Source organism: Onychostoma macrolepis, chromosome 23 (genome assembly GCF_012432095.1).
Source record: "Onychostoma macrolepis isolate SWU-2019 chromosome 23, ASM1243209v1, whole genome shotgun sequence".
NCBI classification, from domain to species: Eukaryota; Metazoa; Chordata; class Actinopteri; order Cypriniformes; family Cyprinidae; genus Onychostoma; species Onychostoma macrolepis.
Window position 1 is genome coordinate 14,107,217 of NC_081177.1, and position 6,745 is coordinate 14,113,961.

General features: G+C 35.7%; 1 long non-coding RNA gene across 2 annotated transcripts; it reads left to right on the top strand.

Moving 5' to 3' along the window:
• The first annotated feature begins 2,041 nt into the window (after positions 1-2,041).
• LOC131531852 (uncharacterized) lies at positions 2,042-3,178 on the top strand. Of its 2 annotated transcripts, none has more exons than XR_009268793.1 (3): positions 2,042-2,127; positions 2,545-2,672; positions 2,804-3,178. It is a non-coding gene; the product is annotated as an uncharacterized LOC131531852 (long non-coding RNA). The 2 variants fall into 2 exon arrangements; XR_009268792.1 differs by lacking the exon at positions 2,042-2,127 and adding an exon at positions 2,301-2,371.
• Positions 3,179-6,745: the final 3,567 nt, after the last annotated feature.

Below are 6,745 nucleotides of genomic sequence, written 5' to 3' on the forward strand. Positions count from 1 at the left end.
CAACGGTTACATAATATATGCAAATTATATAAAGTGGTAAACCCAATACACGGAATGACGCAGCATGTAATACTAACAGCACATGTTAGAGTAACGTGACCAGACTAACGCGGCTATCCGCGATCTCAGCGCGATCTCAGCGCGATCGTCATTATTCATCTCAAACATCCCGCAAAACGTCAGACATTTAGAATAATAACTATAAAGTGCTAACTAAATAATATTTACATAATTACTCACATTTATTCGCATGAACGCACAACACTGAACAATAACGGGGAGCGCACGTCTAGAGCTGGCTCTTGCATCAGTCTGCTGGAAGTAGCAACTACTATATTGGTCCGTCGGATACCTTGCTTATTTTCCGTTCCGGGGGTCTTTCTGACACTTGCAGTCGTGCTGTTCGTCTGAATATCAACAAACCTGCTGCTTAGGCTTTTCCATAAAATAATGCTGACGGTGAAATTAAATGTCAAGTTTGAAAAAAGAACAAAAATCATGATAAAGCTAGTAGGCTACGACTGGCAAAGCAGATTTCCATGATTTAACCAGATTTATTCTGTTTTAGTATGACGGCAGAATGCTGCACTTTTAAAAAGCGTAATTGCTAACAATGTAATATTGATAATTAATATCTTAATTATAAGAACATCTGCTGTGTTATGTAGTTATATTGTGTTATTAGTTATTAAGAGTGCATAATCTGCATATTCATGTTCATCTGTTTATGAGCTGTGCGAAGTGGAATTACACAGTAATTAATATGCTTTTTGAAACGAGAACAAAAAAGTAAATTGACTGAACCTGAATTAATCTGCTTTTTGAAACAAACAAAAAAAGTAAATTGATTGAACCTGATGAAAAGCTATATGTACTGTGTTTTGAGAAACCTTTAAGATTGTGAGGAATCGTAAAGATGCACTGCAGTGCAAAAGAGGTAAGACATGCTGTATCAACTCTGCTATTTTTCATTTGTGACATTCTAGAGGAGATTTTAAAAATTACAGTAGATTTTTGAAATACACAAAATATTGAATAAAGAATTTGAACAAATGATTAACCAGACAGGCATGTCATTTGAAAGTACTGTTATCTATATAAAATGGGACAATTTAAGAATACATTTGTTCTGTAATTTAACCATGTAACACATACAGCGATGAATTATAAACTCTAGCGAGCTGTCATTAAAAATATAAAAGAAAACACCGTGTAATGCTACCATTGTTGGTGGTGTTTTGGAAGAATGTGTTGATTTAAAGCGTATATGGAGTGTTTTAGTCATTTTGAATGTGAAATTAACTGCTGTGAGAATTGGGTCCTAACAGTTGTATGAAATGAAAAGCTTGATGCCTTTTCTCGTGACCTGGTTTATTGCATAAAGTGGACTGCAGGATTAAAATTTGCGGTGTTTCCTCTAATTTGTGTAACATGATCAAATGTCACATTTAACAATCTCACCTTTCCTATTTCTTTATCAAGAAGTACTTTGAGAAGCAAAATATAAAGTCTTAGACAAGACAACAAAACAATCTTTATTTACTAGACAGTTCTTGTATGTGGACAGCAGTTTCAATGTGAGACGGGAGAGGCAAAGATGGGTGGAGTGCTGGCGGTGAATGAAGAGAACTTAGATTAAAAATGATAACAGATGCTGCAGACAGTCTGGGAGGTGCCGTCTGCTTAAAAAGAGAAAGGAGAACACAGATGGTGTGTATTTAGCGGTTTTGCAATATATACTCTCACTATAGCACAATCATCAAGATTGAGTGAGTTTATAGATTTTTTCTTTCTATTTATTACTTTAAGTTTTCAATGGCTTTTGGGGTTGTATTTAATTGTTTTTTTTTTCATGATTTTTACATTTCCAGACACTATAATGATATCTGTCTGTCTTTCTGTCTAGAGTCTAGAGTCTAGAGTCTATTGAAAAGCCAGAAGAATGAGCAGCAAGGTATGACACTTCTTTTCCATCTATATTATATTATATTATATTATTATTTCACTATTCATTCCAAGGCATTTGCAACTTGGGTGGTTCTGGGTAATTGTAATTGTAACTTTGTGATTCAGTTTTTGTGGATTCAGGCCAGACGTTGGACCAAGCCAATGCTCAGCCAGTCACTTGTAAGTCTCCAGTCAAATTACAAGTCCTCAATCAAGTCGTTATGTCGATAATCTTTACCCTAATTAGTGCCACATTATATACCATGGTCTGTCTGAATACTCGATTATGATTGGCTAGCAGATTTAACCGTTTAATGCACAGGTAGTTCCAAATCAGTTTAATCAACTATCCATATTAATGCGCTGCTTTAATTGATGCACACAGACAGAGAGAGAGAATGATTTTGGAAGATGGTTTTATGATGTATTTGCTCCTTGTTTAAATTTTGGTCAATTTGAGTTTACTCGTGTACATATGACTTTAAATCTTGCACTGTCAGCATATTGATATCTTGAAAGACTCTCATCTGGTCTCTCTTTATTCAATTTTTTTTTTTTTAAATAATAAAAAAAATGTCTTCTGTTTGTATTTATCAGGTTGTATAACCAAGTGGTTTGACCATATAATCCAACAACTGGATTTGCTTGTGTAAACGCAAACCAAGTAAGAAGGAAATGTGCTGATTATAAGGTGTGCTTCACCTGTCAAGAGGAATGGTGTTCAAGTGAGTGACACAACTGCAGCTGATTATGAAAATCAGACTTGAAACTTTCACTTGAGTTACTAAAGAGACCAGTATCATTAAGTTGTGATCTTTTGTTGGTCTTGTATGAATTTATGATGTTTACTGTGCAGGATGTAGGACACGCTGGTTTGACCGAGATGACCCTAGTGGACTAGGAGACATTGAGATGCGGTCATTAATCCTGATAAGATATCCGCTACAGATCTGCCCCAAGCCCATCGCCATTGAGGTCGCAACTGATGGTGGAGCCACTGTACTGCCGACTGAAAACAATTTTCTAGTGTACGACTAACAGTGGCATTCTCTGCTAATATTATAAATAAAGTCTACTGTTTAGATTATTTTACACTATGCAATCAGACATCTCTAAAAATCTTTGCAAATTAAACTACTTTCATGAACAGGTTTTATAAATAATCTTAGCAACTGTTATGTTTGTGCAGGTATGATCCAACACAGGGCTTTGCTTGTGTGAATGCACAACAGATTAGAAGGTGTCAGGACTACAAGGTCCGTTTCACATGTCCAATGAGGTTTTGTCGTCAAAGTATGTGCTTCTTTATATATATTAATTATACATATATTTTTTGGTGTATCAGTTCTCTCTGTGTTGTATTCATTAGAGTGTACCAGGTGTTTTTTTTGATCGAAAAAACGTCTTCGTCTTATATTCAGGGTCTAGACTTTGACATGTCAATAATACACCCACAACAAGGTGGCGCCAAATACGCCTAAAACGAGTGTGCCATGAAATATGTAATGTAATGTGTTTTTTAAAGATCGTGAGTGAAAACAAAAGAAAAAGAAAAGCTTACAGCAGCACGAGTCGTGACTGTCATGTTAGCCTGATGGGAAAAAACTTCCTCTGAAAGTGAATTTAAAACATGGAGAAGATTTATTATGGGAATGTATGCATAAAGTTTTGTTGTGACGCCTATGGAATGTCCTCATAATGATAGGTGTTCCAATGTGTGTGTGTGTGTGTGTGTTTGTGTGCGTGATAGAGAGAGAGAGAGAGAGAGAGAGAGCGATCGCACAAGTGTTCTGCATTGTTGATGTGTTATAATGTTCCCTCTTAGTTTTCTGTATATTTCTGTTCTGCATTCTGATGGTTTTATTTGACTAGCTGTGCAGATTCATTTACAGATTCAACATCAACATGTGTTAAGTCACGGGCGCCCAGTCCTGCAATTTAGTTCCAGCACACTTACCTGGACATTAGACCTAGTACTCCCGAAGACTTTGTAAGTTATGTCGGCTGCATGTTCACTGATTCAGTTTACTGATCTTTTTTCTTCTTTTCATGTGAACTAATATCACATGCTAACAAACTTTATTTTTTTTATCTTTTTTCACAATTATTTATTCAGGTTTGTGACACACAAACACCTAGGAATCTAATTTAAAGACGAGTGGGAAATGTTATGGACATGTTATCATGGTGATGTTATAATTTACTTTTACTCCTTGTTACTCTAGGCTAATAGAGTAAAAATGTTTATTCTCTGCCTGACAGAATTAAGACCAGTCAGTGACTCAACCTCTTGCTGTAGTTGCAATTTGTCATCTTTTTTTTCATTACATCTTACTTTCTCATTGTTTGCACTGACACACAGCAGCATCTGTAAAATGTCCTCAAACTGTGAACAAACAGATTTTTAGTTACTAACCACCGCATGTCCTTCATTTACACACTTGAATTTAACTTGTTATTTGGTCAACCTCCACATGGTGGTAGTATAACCCAGAAAGTTAGCACCTCATGGGCAGATTGAGATAAAAAAAAATTCTGTTTTGCAGAATCTCCTATTGAATATTCTGCATGTATTTCCACTATAATGGATATCTTGCCCTTCCAAAGCTCATGTCCCCATGAAGCTAAGGGCCCTTATATGTGAAACTATTAAGAACTCATTGTTTAATGTTATTCACAGGCTGCAAACTCAGGAATTACTGATGAGTAAAAAATTGAATTCGCTGCATTTAATTTATGCATGTGTGACTTCAAAGCTGCTCATAATTCATGATATACAATCCGAATTCTGGAAATGTTGGGACTTTTTTTAAATAAAATGAAAACTAAAAGACTTTCAGATCACATGAGCCAATATTTTATTCACAACAGAACATAGATAACAAAACAAATGTTTAAACGGAGAAATTTTACACTTCTATCCATTAAATGAGCTTATTTCAAATTTGATGCCTGCTACAAGTCTCAAAAAAGTTGGCACGGGGGCAACAAAAGGCTGAAAAAGCAAGATATTTTGAAAAGATTCAGCTGGGAGAACATCTAGCAACTAATTAAGTTAATTGACATCAGGTCTGTAACATGATTAGCTATAAAAGGGATGTCTTAGAGAGGCAGAGTCTCTCAGAAGTAAAGATGAGCAGAGGCTCTCCAATCTGTAAAGGAGTGCGTAAAAAGACAGTGGAATACTTTAAAAACAACGTTCTTCAACGACAAATTGCAAAGCCATATGTGAACATGGTCCAGAAGCGCCATTGTGTCCTGTGGACCAAGGCTCAGTTAAAATGGAGTGTTTCAAAGTGGAAAAGTGTTCTATGGTCAGACGAGTCCAAATTTGACATTCTTGTTGGAAATCACGGACGCCGTGTCCTCCGGGCTAAACCGGGAAGGCTTGTTGTGACTGTCCCATTGACTGCCAAAGAATTAACACTGTCAAGGCCCACAAAAAAATGAAACACATCATCAAAATAGTCCATCTGCCATCAGTGGTTCAACCGTAATTTTACGAAGCTACTAGAATACTTTTTGTACGCAAAGAAAACAAAAATAATTACTTTATTCAACAATTCGTCTCCTCTGCGTCACCAAAGCACCATTTTGGAGAGTATCCACTGTACGCAAACAGCGCGGCACCACACAGATACGCTGTTTTTGTTCAAATCAAACCCAGATAGCAAAAATCATTTGGGCCAGATCTGATCCAGACCCATCAGACGTTCTAGACCAGATCCGCATAATGGACTCGGGCCGGTGTCTTTTGGCACAACAGGCCAATACCGGCATGGATCCTTTTTTCCAGATCTGGACCAGAACTGGGCCAGCTCCAAACCAGATGTGGATTCCTTTATGGTGATTTGGCCCAAATGTGGGCAGGATCTGGGCCAGCTCATTTTGTGTGTGTATATATATATATATATATATATATATATATAGGCCTTCATACACACACAGACACACAAATAAGTTATACATATCTAGAATTCAAATACAGTTTGTTTATTTGTACAGTGCTTTTCACAATACATATTTCAATGCAGCTTTACAGAAAATGCATTTAAAAAGAGTATTGCATTTAAAAGTTACAAATAAAAAGAGTAATGTCCATATGCCACAGTATTTGTACAGTTCCTGGATAATACAAATAGATAATGACTATTTAAGTAGAAATGATAAATACCTTTAAAGCAATGATTACAAGCATTTTACATAAGACATAATTAAATATCTTTTTTTTTCTTGAGGTGTAATACAAAGGTCATAGACAACAAAAAGTTTAAAGAACCGATTTAGATGTATAGACAGTTACTGTCTTGAACACTATTAAAACAATATTCATATTAAAACAATTGAATTACTACACAAAACAGTGCAAAAGATGTGCCACTGTGCATCTATTCTTTCCTTTTGATAATTTTTGCATCAAAAGCAAAATTAAAGTTTATTTAAAACACTACCCCAAGTAGTATAAGTCTCTACTTCTAGTGCTTACTATACATAATATTCACTAAGCTTAAAACAGTGCTACACAATGAGAATGAGAAGAATCTGAATAATTACCACAGGGAAATTTTATATCACAGTTCTTATAAATGTGTGTCACCATTGTGTGCTTGAGTTGGTTCTAGTTGTAATAGAGACTTCTGCAGTGCCATTTTTGAGGTAAATGTGAGCCCTCCGTCTGACTCCACAGCTTAAAGACAGTTACCCCCTTTTCGTTGTTTCTAAAAAAAAAAAAAGATTAGATATCTTTTTAATATTAATATATTATACACACACACACACGGTCAAAAGTTTACATACA